This window comes from Lissotriton helveticus, chromosome 5_1 (assembly GCF_964261635.1).
Source record: "Lissotriton helveticus chromosome 5_1, aLisHel1.1, whole genome shotgun sequence".
Lineage (NCBI taxonomy): Eukaryota > Metazoa > Chordata > Amphibia > Caudata > Salamandridae > Lissotriton > Lissotriton helveticus.
Window position 1 is genome coordinate 729,930,416 of NC_136065.1, and position 17,579 is coordinate 729,947,994.

General features: G+C 50.1%; 1 protein-coding gene across 2 annotated transcripts in view; it reads left to right on the plus strand.

The window, feature by feature from the left end:
- LOC144754879 (nucleolar RNA helicase 2-like) overlaps nt 1-17,579 on the plus strand; it is a 650,789-nt gene that overhangs the window by 615,241 nt on the left and 17,969 nt on the right. The gene's annotated exons all lie outside the window — the stretch shown is intronic.

Sequence of the window (17,579 nt, forward strand, 5' to 3'; positions counted from 1 at the left end):
ATTTTCGTGAAGTATCTTCGCCGTACATCGGAAAGGCCAGGAAGTATGTGTGATGAACATTTGTAATTTAGCAGCTAGAAACAGGCTATATTGCCAGTTCCATGAATTTACTTTAAAATAAGGAAGACATTCTATAAAGCCTCAAAAGGTCACTAAAAGAAGGAACACTGACATATTAAAAACATCCTCCATAACACGCAATTCATTTTCTTGTGAAGTGAATGATAGGAAAGGATAGGGCAAAAGCAGGCTGTCCCCAACAACCTCTCCAGCGCAGCAGGTACTTGAGCCTTAAAACGGTCTTAGCCTTGACACCCACACTGCCCAATTCAGATTTTACATTTCCCCTGCTGTGATTAAATTGGCAGCAAGCAGGTGGGTCAAGTAGACAGAGCTGAGTCGAGCTGAAAATGGGGGAAGGCAGTTGTGAATGTCAGAAGACGGATGCATGGACAGCAGGAGATGCAAGTTGAGTGAGGGAAAATAGAGTTGTGAGGAAAAATAGAGCTGCGAGGAACAAGCAGCAGCAATGCCAAGAGAGGGGCACAAGTATGCTTGCTGCTTCCATGTTGTAATACACAGTGGTGTTAGATTTGCTCAAGTAATACTCAAGTGTTCCAGCCCTCAAGTGAGTCGAGCCAAAAAAGGCAGAAGCCTTTGAGTTTGGCTCCTCCGACCATGAAACCTCAGATGCGAGAGGCTGTAGATGCCAGAGAAGACCCCCATCCAAGGACATTAAACCACTCCTCTGCAGCCTTGACCTCTTGGCCCTGACAAGCTGCACTCTGAGCCGAAATAGATGCTCAAAGTTGCTCTGCCACCAGCCCTGAAATGAATGCCAAAGCCACCCTCAACACTGAGATCGAACACCACCAAGTGTGTTAGTTTTCAAAAAACTCTGAGGTCCTCGATGCTAAGTAGAAGTATCTGTTTATATGTCTGGGCATAAGCAAATGTCCTGCCAAGCTCCTGGCTCCAGGACTTACCTGGATCCCAAAGAAACATAGGCTGGCCTTCGAAGATGTACCAGACCTTTAACTTTCAAGGACACCCACCCTTCAAAGGATCAGGGACTCGACCACTAGTCCTCCACCATTCTTTATCCTTTGCTACAGCACCTCCTCCACCACCACCGCAATTCCCGCTCTCCTTTCTCCCTGAACCACAGGAAACTGACTCAGATCCCAGGAGCTCTTGTTTCTCACAGATATGATGAGCCCTTCAGGCCCTGGGAGGGAGAAGAACTTTGAAAGGACAACATGGTCGAACCTCTAGAGAATCCTGACCTTGAACTCTACCCTGCTAAGGCAAGGCATCACCATCCTATGAAACTACAGTCTGACATGCAGTACAAAAAACTGGCTGATTAGCACCAACAAGTAAAGATGCACGCAGTGCAGGATGAGGACGACTAATTGAAAGAGACTATAAGTTATAATAAATCCTTACCTTAGAATTACCCCCAAGCGTCAGACTGGATCTGGAGAATTTTATCTCAGCAGTACCCCTGAGCGTCGGTAAGTGGCGTCGGTCGACTCTGCGTTCGTCGTTGGCGTCGTGATCGCCTGAATGACATTGCGGTATCTTCTCAGATGCCACCCTGGCTCGCTAGCATAATTTTGCTTTTTTTCCACGCCAGCCAGCACAGATTCGGAAAGAGCGGTACCCTTATCTTTTTTGAATAGTACTTTCTTGACTTTTGGTGACATCTTTTTTCGAGTCGGTTGACTCCTGGCGCAAGTAGGGATATCCCATCGCCAGACCGGCTTCAAGCCTTGTGACTCTTGTCACAAGTTGATGTCGGTCATGGACCCACACCTTGTGTGCCTCTGGTGTCTGGAACGCGACCATGACCCGAAGTCGTGCTCCAGCTCTCGTGCCATGAACCGAAAGTCTTTGCAGGAGTGATCCTGAAAGCTTTTGGAGGCCCGGCAGTCAGCTCTGCGCTGCTAGAGGTACCGGTCGAGAGGGAGGTAGCGGGACCGATCACGGAATCACCACCATTATTCCTCCTTGATGTCTTCGGCATAGGGTAAGTCAAAGCACAAGAAGAAGGCAAAGCAGCACCATTGCTCTTCGCCTTCTCCCCTTCCATCGGCCGACAGAACGCTGAAGGTCGTCGTCCTGCGGAGCCTGCTGGGACAGCTCCAGGCCTCCCTCTCTTCCCGGGGGCCAGAGAATACCAGCTTTGTGCATTTTATGAACCCCCTCCACTGCATCGTTAGGCATCCCAACACTGCTGGCGTGACTTCGGGCCCCGCGTACTCTGCTGGGGGCTCTAGACCTTCGATTCAGACTGCTCAGGCCTCAGCACCCCAGGAATCCAGGGCTGAATCCAGATCGGTGTCGGTTGAAGTCACATCATCTCCCCCGGTGCTGATTCCTCTGTCGACGCCTCCGCCACCTCCATAGCCGGTCGGGTCCCCGGCTGGCGTCTGCCCCGGCCTCCATCCTAACTAAGACACTGAGCCTGACTGGCTTCGATTGACGCCGGTACCGGCGCCTCCCGGTGCTTTTATACCCCTGTTATACCCTGGCTTTTCTTTTCGGCCCGAGTGGCAGCCAGAGGAGGGTGAGGAGGACTGGAAGGGGTCTGTGGACTACGGCAGACCAGCTAGAAGAGCCGGACTGGTGGGAGGAGTTTCGGTGATGCCAGTGGTCTGGACACCACCCCAGACATTGGTATGCTTTCTCCCCCTAACATGGCCATGGAGGAGAGAGCCTCCTAAGCTGTGGTGTCGTGTAGGGTGGCTGAGGCCTGGACCTTGAGCTTCCTACGGTGGCAACCAGGACTAACCCCCTGACTGAGGTGCTTCAGCCGGCTGCGGCGTCTTTGGAGCCCCTGTAGCCATTCAACAAGGTCCTCACAGACATCCTTTTAGGCACTTGGTCCAAGCTAGCACATGGGCTCCTATGGTTAGGATGTTTGCCAGACACCACCGCCTGGCCCCGGGTGACCCAATTTTCCTCTTCCAACACCCTACCCCCGAGAGCTTGGTGGTCCAAGCCTCAGCATCCAGAGGCGCGTTCCCAACTGCTCCCCCAGATAGGGAATCCATGAAGCTGGACCATCTTGGGAAGATTTTTTCTTCCGCTAGCTTAGGACTGCGGTCGGTGAACACTGCATATCTCTTGGGCCGCTACACGCACTCTGTGTGGGACACTGTTGCGCAAGTGTTGCCACAATGCCCTAAGGATCCCCGGACTATACTCTCCTGTGCGGTTGCAGAGATAGAGACGCAGTGAAGTGTGCCATATGATGTGGGCTGGATACAGATGACTCGCTAGGTAGAACGATTTCTACTTCAGTATCCTTGAGATGCTACGCCTGGCTGAGGTCCACTGGCTTTTCCGGGGCTGTCCAATCGACCCTTTTGGACATGAACTTTGATGGGCGTCGCCTGTTTGACGACAAGGTGGACAATGCACTCGCGCGCTTCAAGGACTCTTGGGCTTAGGCCTCGTTTCGCCCCTTTTGTGGCTACGGAAGGGGTGACTCACCATGTTCCACCCAGGGCCACAGGCCGGTGCACGCTACTCAACCTCTTAGAGGCCGGGGACGCGGGACCCAGCGTCCTGGGTCTAGGGGCCAGCGGGCAAGCCAGTCCACCAGGCCCCCCTCTGCATCGATCTTCAAGCCTTCCTAGTCCGACCTTTCGGGCCACCAGTTGCCTGTGCGTGGCAGGATTCACCATCACCTCCCCCACTGGCACAACATTGCTTCGAACAGGTGGGTTTTGCAGATATTCCGATGGGGCTACTCCTTCCCCTTCGTGACTACCTCTCCCTCCATGCCACCAACACTCCATTGCATTTCAGAGGATCACTCGGCCCTTCTCCATCAGGTAGTTACAGCTCTCTTGGCCGAGGGAGCTATCAAGCGAGTCCTTGTGCTAGAAGTAGGTCGAGGTTGTTATTCCCACTACTTCCTGGTGCCCAAGAAGGACAAAAGGCCTGCATCCTATCTTAGATCTCGGGGACGTCAACCGCTTCCTCCGCAAGGAGAAGTTCAAAATGATGACATTGGCTCAGGTCCTGTCGGCCTTCGATTCTGGAGACTGGATGGTAGCGTTGGACTTGCAGGACGCTTATTTCCACATCCCTGTCCTGCCGGCCCACAGGCGTTACCTACGGTTCACGATAGGCCATGAGCATTTTCAGTTTACAGTGCTCCCCTTTGGCCTTACCAGCGCCCCTGGGGTGTTCACAAAAGTGATGGCGGTGGTCGCAGCTCATCTGCGCAGATCAGGGGTTCCAGTCTTCCCCTATCTCGACGACTGGCTGTTGAAGGTGAGCTCGCCCCAGGCTGTCGCCCACCTTCAGTCTACGGCAGACCTTCTGAACTAGCTAGGGTTCACTATCAACGTGCCAAAGTCTTAATTGATTACCTCTTAGAAGCTCCTTTCATCGGGGCAGTTCTGAATACAGCACCGTTTCATGCTTATCCTCCAGAGCAGCGAGTCTGGGATATTTGGGCTGTGATACAAATGTTTCAGCCTCTATCCAGGATTTCGGTGAGAGAGACCCTGAGACTGCTGGGCCTCATGGCCTCCTGCATCCTGCTGGTGGCTCATACCAGGTGGCATATTAGAGCTCTGTAGTGGGATATGAAGTTCCAGTGGGCTCAGCATCAGGGGAATCTTTCAGATTGCATCCAGATCTCGGAGAGCACTGCATACCAATTGCAGTGTTTGCTAACGAGCCAGAATTGGGTCAACAGCAGATCCCTCTCCCTTCCCCAACCAGAGGTCACAGTGGTGACAGATGCGTCACTCCTGGGGTGGGGCGGCCAAATGAGGGAGACGGACATCCAAGGCCTCTGGTCTCTGTGTAGTCTGGGCTCCACATCAACCTTCTGGAGATCCAGGCGATTCGTCTTTCACTGAAAGCATTCCTTCCTTCAGTCAGAGGAAGGGTGGTGCAGGTTTACAAGGACAACACCACGCCATGTGGTACTGCAACAAACAGGGCGGGGTAGGGTCGTGGACCCTATGTCAGGAGGCTCTTGGCCTTTCGACGTGGCTGGAACATCAGGGCATGTCCCTGGTGGTTCAACGCTAAGTCGGACGAACTCAGCCGCTGGTGCATGATGAACCAAAAATGGATCTGGTGTCTTCACTCTGAGGTGGTGCAAGGTCTCTTTTGGAAGTGGGGAGATCCTTGGTTAGATCTGTTCGCTGCCGAGAACGCGCAATATCAGCAGTTCTGCGTGTTGGAATTCCCAAGCCGGCTCTCGCTCAACGAAGCTTTTCGGTTTTAGTGGTCTTCTATGCGCCTTCTCGCCTATATCGCTTCTGCCCAGAGTGCTGAAGAAGATCAAGCGCGACCAGGCCAAAGTCATTCTTGTGGCTCCAGACAGTACACGAAGGCTGGTATCCCGAGCTCTTGAACATGGCCATCGATCCTCCAATCAGGCTGCCTCTTCCGGAGGATTACCTGTCGCAGCAGATGGGGACGGTCCACCACACTAACCTGTACAGCCTCCACCTCCTTGCGTGGAGATTGAGTGGCTGCAGTTGACAGCTTTCGACCTTTCTCCTGAAGTCTGTAATGCACGGCGTCCCTCCACTAAGACGGCATACGCCAGTAGATGGAATAAATTTGTGGCATGGTGCACAGCAAAAGGCTGTGGATCCCCTTTCTGCCCATCTTTTAGAGGTTCTCCTCTTCCTTCTTTCTTTGGCCCAGAAGGGTTCTGCTCTGGGCACTCCTAAAGGCTATCTTTCTGCCTTTTTGGCCTTTCTTCCCCTTCCTCATCAGCCTTCTCTTTTCAAGTCCCCTATTGTAAATAGATTTCTTAAGGCCATTACTCTCCTTTTTCCTTCTATTCCTTTTGTAATGCCCCAATGGGACCTGAATCTTCTCTTGACTTACCTTATGTGTGCCCATTTTGAGCCACTGCATAATTGTCCTCTCAGACTCTAGACTTTAAAGACTGCTTTTTTGGTTGCCATGACCTCTGCTTGCAGGGTGAGTAAGCTTCAGGTTCTGTCTTCTAAACCTCCTTTCCTTGCTGTCCATCCGGACAAGGTTGTCCTCCGAAGTAGGCCTTCTTTTCTTCCCAAAGTGGTTACCTCTTTTCACATAGCACAGACCATCACTTTGCCCACCTTCTTCCTGCCACATCCTTCAAAGGAGGAGGAGAGACTTCACATTATGGATCAAAAATGTGCGTCATCATTTTATCTGGATCGCACAAAACAATTCTGGATGAATGATAAACTCTTTGTTGGCTATGTGGGCGCCAAGATAGGTCGGGCCGTGCAAAAATGAACCATCTCTCGATGGGTTGTTCTTTGCATTAAAATCTATTATTCCTTGGTGACAAAGGAGCCTCCAGTAGGGCTGCGCGCCCATTCCACCAGGGGGCGGCAGCCACTACTGCTTTGGGGCGTCGAGTCCCCCACAGTGACCTCTGCCAGGCAGCCATGTGGGCATCTCTGCACATGTTCACTTAGCATTATTGCCTGGTAATCTGTTCTGGAGGAACAGCTTATTTGGCCGTTCAGTTCTCCTGGACTTTCTGGTGTGAACTTAGTTTGGAGACCCACCTCCGGGGTTGGTATTGCTGGGGTATCTATTCTAAAGTGAGAAATCCATAACTAATAATCTCTTTTAGATGAATAAGTTACTTACCTTCGGTAAAGATGCATCTGTAAGAGACATATATTAGTTATGGATTCCTCACCGCCCCACCCATCCTCGCCATTCTGGGAACTGACTTCTAGGGAAAGGGACTCCCTTTCATGGCCCAGTGCACCAGTGATCAGTGTCGTGCATGGCTCTGCGATTCTGACGTGGAATGTTGTGTAAAAGAACCGGCGTCAGCGTGCAGGGGCGGCGTCTATGTAGATACCGCAATGTAATTCTGGGTATCACGATGCCAATGATGAATGCGGAGTCGACTGACGCGCAGGGAGTACTGCTGAAAAAGATTTCTCCAGATCCATTTTGACTCCTGTGGGTAATTATAAGGTAAGGAACCTATAACTAATATGTCTCATACAGATTTATCATTACCGAAGGTAAGTAACTTGTTCAATTAGTCAAGGCCCTCTCTAAAACTGAGCAGATATTGCGCTGCATTACTTCCCCATGTTAATGTAATGCATAGGTCAACCACAGACAACCTTAGAAAGCCCATAAAGGCCAAGCCCAGGGTCAAAGAAAAAGTACTAACAGACCCCTGATGACTCCACATATATCTGTGGGCAGGTTGCATGTAACTCCGTTAGTGCTCACCTGTCTGTAGGAGGGTGTCTGCACAAGCAACAGGGAATACTGCGTCACCTGATAAGGAGTACCAGCACATCGATGCGTCACGGAAGCGCATAGTGCTTTGAGTAGCCACACAGTAGTGCATTGCCAGTCCTGTGGGTCTTCTCTCGGTACAACTGGTGCTACAGGGATAAAATGGAGGAGCTGGTGAAGCACCTCTCGAAGGCCCACAGAAAACGGACAGGAGCTAGTTACTAGGGTAAAAAACCATAAGCAACACTAATATTGGATGTGTCCTCTATTTGACTAATACTGTCGCTGGAGGGATTAAAACTAGCATCCTCCACCGTAGACATGTCTGGCTCGGGCTATGAGGGCTTGGACCAGAGACGCAGCAGCACTTGCTGAATGTTCCTTTTGATGGCTAGCATGTATTTTGCCCCTAGGCGGATAGATGCTCAAAACATTCATAAAGGGTGCAGATATTGGGAGGTCCATTAGTACGCTACAGTTACTCATTTCCAGCTCTTCCTTTCGCATGCAATGAACCAGTGATAGTATTAAACCCACATGGCTCTCCCATATAAGAGGTGAAGTTGGGTCCCTGGACAGAACTTGCCACCCTTGGAAATCTGACCGTAGAAAAGATGCCCAGGAGAGCTCTCCTTACTTCCTTTTCAGTCATGCTCCTCAGAGGTACAGCTACATGGAACCTTGTGGTGTGATCCACCAATATCGAGATATACTTGCATCCTGACAGAGTGGTTGATATCGACCAACTGTCTAGTTCCACCTGCTGAAAGGGACACCTACAACTGGTATAGATACTAATAGTGCCTTAGTCCTCCCTTCTGTCTTACCACTCAACTGGCAAGCTGGTCAGGTTCTATAGAACCTCTTTGCACATCCCTGGCCAGTAGAACAGAGGGTCCAACGTATTCTTTATTTTTCTAATCCGTTACTGCCTGCTAAAGGCACTTCATGGACCAGTGACAGCAGAGTTCCTGTGCACTAATGGAACCACTAGTCTCTTGCTAGTTCCTGGCTCAGGATTTACCAGTTGACTATAAAGTAGACCGTCCTTGCGGCCAAAATAGTGTTTTCAGACCACTTCTTTGCTGACCTGTTCCTGGGCTTCCTTCCGAAGTCCCTCCTGTGCCTTGCAGAACTCTTCCCCGGTAGGTCCCCCTCAGCAGCTAACAAACCATACAGCTCTGGAAGCGACCCAGACTCCAGCAACTGGTCCGCTTCAGGAACCTCTTCCTGTAGCAAAGGCGATGACCTCCACTGCCATTGTCTTCCCTGTGTCTGCCCTTTCTTGCCACCTCCCATGTCCTGGTCCCTGCAAAGCAGAGTTGATCCCAGCCTCACTCTGAGACTGATGGGCACAGCCTGAGCCCTGGTTAATGTAGCGGACATTTTCCAAACCATAAAGGCTTCTGGTCCTGGCACCAAGCCTGGGTCAATCAAATCATTACCTAAGACATCTGCTCCTTGCTTTTTCCTCTTAACCCTACATCAATCATGGCTGCCTTGCCATTGAGCTCAACTCAACCCTGGCAAGCAGATACTCCACGCCCTCTCCACTGGCTACCAAGCTTGTATCCTTGGTTCCAGGGAGTATCTCCTTATCTCCTTGGGTTTAAGGTACTTCCTCCAACCATTGTGCAGGAGGCTCCAGTGTCCCTCTGGGCAGGCAGTTTTGTTCCCATTGTTATGGACTTCCTGCACAAATCACATTGTTAGGATTGATGTGCTTCAGAGCCTCTGGGTCCCTCTCTCAAATGTCCATAGCTACAAGTTTGAGTGCATTCGATCCCCCTCTGGTACCTTCACCCATGTGTTACATGCTGCTATCACTGGTGTTGCTAGGTAAAGAGCCTTCTCTTGAGAATCTTTTGTAATGTCCCACCTTGCGCTCTTAAAACAAGTTACTACCTTGGAAGAACTTCCTTACTTTCTCATTATGCTACTTACTGGATAAACGGTTACCGTTCCCATGTTTCCTGGGCCCTCTCCGAGTTCCAAGAGAATTACCCTAACCCTTACCCTTTGGTTTGGAACTTATCTTTGGATAGTTCTTCTCCCGCTTTGACTTAGAACTGTGCTGCTGCAGCTCTTTGTGAACTCTGTTTGCCAACCACTTATCAGCTAATACTGTGAGTTTTGCTGGATCCCTCTCGGATCAGATGGGTATTGCCCAAGTGGTGCAGAGCACTCCTCTTTGCGTCGCTCTGTAACAATCAACTGGTTAAGAGACTGAAAGTCCTTGGCCTCCATCCCACTTACCGACTCTTATGCACCTTGATTCTAAGTCTCAAACGGAACACCTTCCCCTTTTTTGTAGTCACGGAATCTGTGCAGGTATTGAGCTGGCTTCAGCCCAAACTGCCTAATGAAAACTTCTGTCATTCTCTCACGGACCATCTACTCTGACGCAGGCATCCTCCCATTGATCTTTATCCCTTCTAATGGATTGCTCCCCCTTAGCGCAGCTGCCTTTGACACTTCATTCATTTAAGGCCGACGCCTTACAAGCAACCTCAAAGATCACAAACCATTCGAAAATATCCTGCCCTTACACTGCTCATGATTTTCGAATCTTGGCCACATCTGGCCTGAACTGGATGTAGAGTAACTTATCCTGGATAGAGTTGTCATTGCTGCCATCTTAAGTTGCTCTCTTTCAAGGACTTTCTTTCATTTTTCTTTTGTTTCTCCTCCAGGGCTTATTTCTCCTGTATCTCCCGCCTCCTCTCCCCTTGTTCCTGGTGGGCTAGTCTTGGCTTCTCCCTCTATAAACTCTCTGCAGTTCTCATCTTCCTCCGCTTTAGCTTCCTGAAGTGTCAGCTACACTCTCCAAGTCTGTGCTAAACTTAACCCCCACAAGGCATTTACTCCTGGAATTGATGACAGTGGTACCCAAGTCACTCCCACTGTTAACCTATTGGCTCCCTTGGTTGGGGGGGGGGGGGGGAGACTCCCTGGGGGGTTAGATACAGTAGTGAACACAACTCGTAACACACGGTGCACACAGCACTACCAATAAATCAGATGTCCAGTCAAATCATTGCTTTTATAAGAAAAAGGAGACTACACATTCAAAGGACTAACAACATTCGTAAGCATATGTGGGAAGGAGCATCCTCTGCTGTTGGCTCAATGGATCCAGGGGTATTCTGCGAGAAAGAGGGAGGCAGATTGTAGGTGTCTGGCCAGTTGGTGGAAGATCATGCGTTTGTTTATGTATGCTTCATTGTGCAGGGCTTTGTATGTGTGGGTCAGCATCTTAAAGTGGTATCTCCCCTTGATCGGAAGCCAGTGGATTTTCTTAAGGTAGGGTGAGGTGTGATGTGGATCTGTCTGGGAAGGCCGAGGATGAGTCTTGCTGCTGAATTTGGTATGTAATCTCTTCAGGTGGCATGCAGTAATTCGTACTTCATGTGTTTTCCTGCGGTCCAGCCTTCTGGTTACAAGGGCCTGCGTGACTGTCCTTCTGGTGTTGACTTGGAGCCACCTGAAGATCTTTTGTATCCTGCAAAGAGTGTGGAAGCAGGCGGACGACACTGAGTTTACCTGTTGCCTCATGGATAGCTTGCTGTCCAAGATGATGAGGTTATGGACAAGGTCTGGTGTGTCAGGGGGTGGGCCGAGATCCTCAGGCCACCATGTATCATTCCATGGTGGCGAGGTGATGTTCTCAAAGATGAGGACTTATGTTTTGCCTGTGTTCAGCTTGAGGAAGTTGTCCTTCATCTGTCTACGACATTCTTCATACATCTGTAGAAAGTTGGCTCTAGCGACAAAGGGGGTCTTCTGACAGCAAGAGAATAAGCTGGGTGTCGGCGTAGGAAATGGTGTTGAGTTCATGAGATCTGACGGTGTTGGCCAGGGGAGTCATGTATGCATTGAAGAGGGTGGGACTGAGTGATGATAATTTGGGGACGCCACAGATGATCTTTTTGGGTTCCGAGGTGAATGGTGAGAGACAAATTCTCTGGGTTCAATCATTTTAAGGGCATCTCCCTAGATTCTGATGTGGTGGAGTCTGTTGAGCAGGATGCGATGGGAGATGATGTTGAAGGTAGCTGATAGGTCCAGGAGGATGACACGGAGTCGGACCGGCGCCCGATCCGATAACGACAGGTACTTTTGTCCCCCTGTTCTACCCTTGTTCTTTTGAGACCAGATTGGCAGCCAGAGGCGGCTGAGGAGTAGTGGGAGAGGTCTGGGGACCCTTTAACAGACCAGTTTGTGTATGGGCAGGACGGGAGAGAGGAACTGGGGGAAGCCAGTGGTTTGGATACCTCACCAGACCTTGGCATATTGTCTCCTCCTACCGTGGCTACTGAGGAGGGAGCGTCATACGCGGTGGTGTTGCGTAGGGTGGCCGAGGCTCTCCACCTCGAGCTCCCTACGGTGGCAGTCCTGACTAACCGCCTGACAGATGCGGAACACTTATGGGAAGGGTTTGTAGTGGCCAGGGAAAATTCTTGGCTCTCTGCTAGTTAACACAAGCGTTTAGATAACAAATTTGTATAGTGCAACCAGGTGAGGGGTTAAGCCCTATAACCCCTCAATTCTGTGTGGGTGAGACCCTCAACGTTACATAAAGCAAAAACCTAGGCACACATAATAGTGAATAAACAGTATGTAGGTAAATACAAGAAATATGGTGTAGTAGCCACCATGTTCCTAGAAATATCTTTAGGTGAGTCGTATAACGTTCAGTCTTTTAATTAATTCATCTTGGGTATAAGAGCCAACGAACAGGAGAAAACCAGCCGACGCGTGTTTCGTCGCAATTGGAAAATAATTCTGCGACTTCCTCAGGGCTGGGAAGGACACAGGAGTGAGGATGATACATATATACATGGCAAAACATAAGAGAAGGTACTACGAGACCACAATGATATTAACTTAAAATAGCATTTCAGTGGAAACCCACAACACCATGTTGTCACACTGTGAAAACACCAAGCTGAATGAATATGGCAAGTGCTCTTGTTCCAGGTAAAGAAAAGACCATTAAAAAGGGTGACTTCTTATTCTATCAATTTTTATCAAACGGAAGTTGCTCACACTCCAAAAACCCATAGAAAAAGATCATATGCGGATACCAGGTAAGAAGTTAGCAATAAGGGTCATTAGACAAGTGCGTATGTAGATACAAAAAATGTACCTGTAAACATAGGATAGTTATCTTGGTTGTCTGTGCGAAGAGAGGCGAAAAAGAAAGAAGGGCGAGACAATAAGGAAATAGCAATAGGAGTAAACATTTAGGTAGAAAAAGGGCAAAAGTAAAGTGCAGGCCTGTAACACACTGTTGCAGGAAACATAAGTGGATGAAGAAAGAGAAGGAGGAAATGGGAAGAATGAGGAAAAATGTGAGTCCACTCTTTATTCACTATTGTGTGCCTAGGTGTTTGCTTTATGTAACCTCCTGACAGAGGTGCTTCAAACGGCAGCAAGCTCTTTGGAGCCCCGCTGCTGTTTAATGAAGCCCTCAGACATCCAGGTCCAACACGGGGGGCTCCTGTGGGCAGGATGATTGCCCGACGCCACTGCCCCGCCCGGGCGCCCCCACTTTCCTCTCCCAACACCCCACCGCTGAGAGCTTGGTAATCCAAGCCTCCACGTCCAAGTGCACATTCCCTACTGCTCCCCCGGACATGGAATCCAAATAGCTCGATCATCTTGGTAAAATGTTTTCCTCCAGTTTGGGACTGCGGTCGGTAAACACTGCATGTCTATTGCCCCGTTACACCCACTCTGTGTGGGACACAGTTGCGCAAGTGCTGCCTCAGTGCCTGGAGGAGGCCCGGGCCGTGTTTTCTCGAATGGTTGTCGAAGGGAGAGATGCACCGAAGTTTACCATCCGCTGTGGGCGGGATACCACCAATACAATTATATTTCATATCGTTACCCTGATATAGGTCCAGGGAACATCGTACACTTCCCTATATCATCTCCCTGTCATTTCATATGAACGAGCCTTATAAGGACATAACTCCAAATAAGGACAGACCACCTTGTAATGACATAACTCCGTATAAGGACTGTAGCCTTTTATGGACTAAACCTTTCAACTAGTTCCATGTCGAGGGTGGGATTTTCCCAATCGATATTGCTAAGACGTCATCCTTAGCACATATGAATAATTTGAGTACACTCTCCAGGAGGTACATTTCATCTCTCCCATCGACGCACAAGGTTTAATCCCCGTCATCCTCATACTGAACAATGGGGAACACACGCACATACTGTGTAAATACAGCACCTCTTGGTATCAGATAGCAGGAGGGAACAGAGACTTCAAGGCCGACACACTGACCAGAGAGACTGCGGCTCCGGCATGCCATCGCTCCAGCTGACAGAGGTCCGACGGTCCCTTGCGGGCTGTCCAGCGCAAGTCCAGGACGAAGTCACACACTCTCACTTTTCAGCTATGGGGGTTTGACTAAGTCCTAGTGGGATTCTTGGCTCTTAGACTTAGGCTCTTAGACTTAGGTTGTAGCAGCGCACTTATTTTACAAGAGAACAACTGTACAATAAATTCTTATTGTAAACACGCTCAACTGTTTCTTCTGTGTATCTCTCGGAGAACAACACAAGCAAACACGAGTGACTGGGTGAAAAGTAGTATACGGTTTCCACGAGTCTGACGTTATGTTCTGAAGTTGCCAGAAACTACTCTCTCTGATAATAGGAGATTCTAGTGGCATTGCAAGTTAGTTAATGCAAAAACATAGGCTGACTTATTCGATGGGGGTGTACAGAGTCAGTTTGCCACCAAGCCCACAGTACATGTTATCTGTAAACAAGATAGGTCCTGCATGAAAGGGTACTATCGGAACTACACTACATGGGGCACTTACTCAAAAGTAGAATCTGAGTAGCTCAGTCATGCTTATTCTCAGAGGCCCTACTTACAAAACCCAGACGTCTGGAGCAGGTGGGGAAAAACTCTGCCACAGCTGAGTAGGCGAAATATCCTATGTTTTGGATGTTGGTTAATCAAGCTTGATAGGAAAATTTCCCAAAATTGTGCATAAAACCTTTGCATAAAGCGTTTTCATAATTTCCTTGGACAGTGATTCCGTGTCTTAAAAACACTGTCTGACGAGGAGAGAGACTTACACCAAGGACTTAATCAGTCTGGTGAGGAAGATGCAAATGCAATACATATTGCACCCAAAGTAAGACAAACTTTGACAGTTAAGCTTGTCAAACATGAGTTATTTCCCAGAGGAGGTGTAGTTATATTCGTGATAGAGGCACACGAAGATTTCAAAATAGAGGTATTCTACTCGTGGGTTATATTCCCAGAAGCAGAGACTGTAACAAAAACTTTTCATTATTACAAACATGAAGAACTTCTACCGGCTTACACTCCGTTTGAGGAGATTGAGATTCCGCTTACCTACCAGGAAGATATTTCCTGGTTTAATGGCACCCTACCCACACAAGAACAAGAGCAAGGCTTTATTCTTTAGGAAGACCAGGAGCAACATGGACGATATTAGCGATCTATGCACCACATCCAGACATTGACACTGTGCTACGTGATGAATTACTTGTTCAAATGATAGTTGGTAAAATTCTACAGAAACATGACACACTTTGTCTTAAGGACACTAGCGGGCCAACCTACAGTAATTACACCTACTGCAGCTCTTACACAGAGCACTAGTAATAAAATGACTCCACAAACATTACATGCGGTAATGGGGAAAGTGCCCACAAAAAGGGGAACAAATTCCTTTCTGGGTAGTTCCGAAAAGAACCCAGTTAGAAGCAGTATTCCCAAATACACCACCATTTGAAAAACACAGAATGTTAACAATCTGTTTGCCCATGGGGATTACAACACAGTTAGAGGACTGCACCTCTTGTGGTACAGTCTTTGCTGCCATATACACCAGAACTTATGGTATTCCTTCATTAGCAGTAGTACAAGTTGTATTAAGACAAATACAAAATGACTATTAAGCAGAATCGGTCCTAATCTTAGGGATGAAGTTATTAAATAACTACAACCAGGTATCAGCCATAATACCAGCTAATATTAAAGGGGAAGCAGCATCAGTGGCAATCTGCCAACGCCTAAGGGAGGTTGGCCCGTTAATTCAGGAGGCTGAACTACCCAAAATAATTGAAACTGCGTATGCAGAATCTGATAGACGTCTAGCCATAGATTCCTTAACTTAAAATATCCCCAGGCTTCAGACTGGATCCCAAAAATTTAGCGCAGCAGCACCTCTGCGTGCTGGGGGGCGGTGCCGTGCGGCTCCGCCCTGACCTCGTCCATGGATATGACGTCAGCGGAGCCATATATGCCCCGCCCCTGTTCCTGGCCTAGTTTTGGGCCTCCTACTGCACCTCTGGTGTCGTACCGGAACAGTGTACAATGCCCTCCGGGTTCAAAGCCTGTGAACCCTGTGTGCGTCAGATGTCTAGCACTGACCTGCACCTTATTTGCATGTGGTATCTTGGTGTGCACCACGATTCCAAAGAATGCGGCGACTGTCAACAGATGAAGCCGAAGTCCCTACGGGAACGCCGTATGAAGCTGTTGGCAGCACGGCTGTCCGGCTCAGCCTCTTCTCATCGTCGCTTTCCCCCTCCAGAGGGGGCTCGTTCCAGAGGCCGCTCCCGGCGCCCTAAAAAAGATAAGCGGGGCCACAAGCGTCCACTGAGGTCCATCTCCCGTAGGCGTGCCACTGGTGCCCACTCCTCTCGTAAGGAGTCAGCAAAGGGCGCCTGGATGTTACCTCCTCCATACCCTCCTTTTCCAAGAGTTGGAGCGACGCCCGCCCAAATGAAGGTCTACTCCCGGGCTCTTCAGGCCTACTTCGAGTCCCCCTCTCTCCCTGGCACGCCTTCAGGCCCCACAGAGGCGTAGGGTACTCAGGCTAGGCCCTCGACGGCTGATCCTTCCCTGACCAGGGCTGTGTGCACCGACTCCGGAGCTGAGGCTACAACGTTGGGGCGTGGCCCAGACTGTTCTGGTCGCTCTAGCACACACCGCCAGTCAACACATAGCCCTGTGTGGCTTCCTGCGCGGACGGCAGAAGCGGGTTCGGCGACACCAGGCTCACACCACCAGTCAACACATAGCCCCGTGCGGCTTACTGCGCAGACAGCGGAGGCGGTGTCGGCACCGCCGGGCTAGACGCCGGACTCGCCGCCTGGCTCCACGTCGGCCCTGAAGCCCACACTCTGCGCTAAGCCTGATCCCACGTCTGGGGCAACGCATGATCCGATGCCAGTCGACGTCCAGGTAGCGTCCCCAGTGGAGACCTTTGACGTCCACTCAACTCTTGACACAGTACCCACTGGCGCCTCTGTCGACGCATCCATCGCCGCCGGTGGCCATAGGTTCATCGACACCGGCGGCCATAGGTTCATCGACACCGGCGTCCATGCCTGAGGTTGACCTCCCTCCGGATTCCTCGCTTCTGACTCCTCAGCGGTGTCAGGCGACACCGGTAACCGCTGTAGCCTTTACGGAAGCTGCTGCTTCCCCTGGTCGGGGGCCACTGGTGCAGGACCCTAGTGTGGCATGGCCTTCGGGTAATTCCCCGGCACCGCTTTTTATGGCAACTGGGAGGATTAGTCTCCAACCGTCTCCTACAGACGACCTCTTGTCCCCTCCTAGGGTGACCACTGAGCTTGGGGCCGCCTATGCGTTGACTATCAACAGGGCAGCTGCTATCCTCTGCTTTCAGCCTCCTGTAGTATCCCTCATTCCCTATCCCTTAATGGATCTGCTTCATCTCGAGCCCGTTACCGTGGAGCCCTTGCTACCCCTTGGGGGTGCTTTATTGGAAGTCCTGCGTGACACATGGGCACGGCCCTATTCCGGAGCCCCGGTTGATCAGGCCATTGGTAGTAGGCACCGTCCTGCCCCGGGGGATCCACTTTGCCTGTCCCTCCACCCTACTGCTCAGGACCTGGAAATTCAGGTGGCTTTTGGGTTACAAGACTCCTCCACTTTGCCTTTGTTTTCTCCCACCCGGGAACCCCGGTGGCTGGATGCATGTGGAAGACAGCTTTTTGCTTCTTCTAGCACGGCCATCCGCGCTTTAAACTCTACATGTGTGTTTGCACATGGGTCCTCTGCAACTCCGTGGCTAACCTTCTTCCTTCCCTTCTGGAGGAATTGTACCCGGAGTTTCCCCGCCTTGTACTTCATGGGAAGGAGATGGCACATTTTTCAATTCGCTCCTCCCTGGATACCACAGACTCTGTGGGCTGTGCTATTGCATGGTCGGTGGCTTAGCGCCGCCATGCCTGGATGTGCAACAGTCGCTTCCCTGATAATATTTCGGAGAGCCTCCAAGACATGCCATTTAACG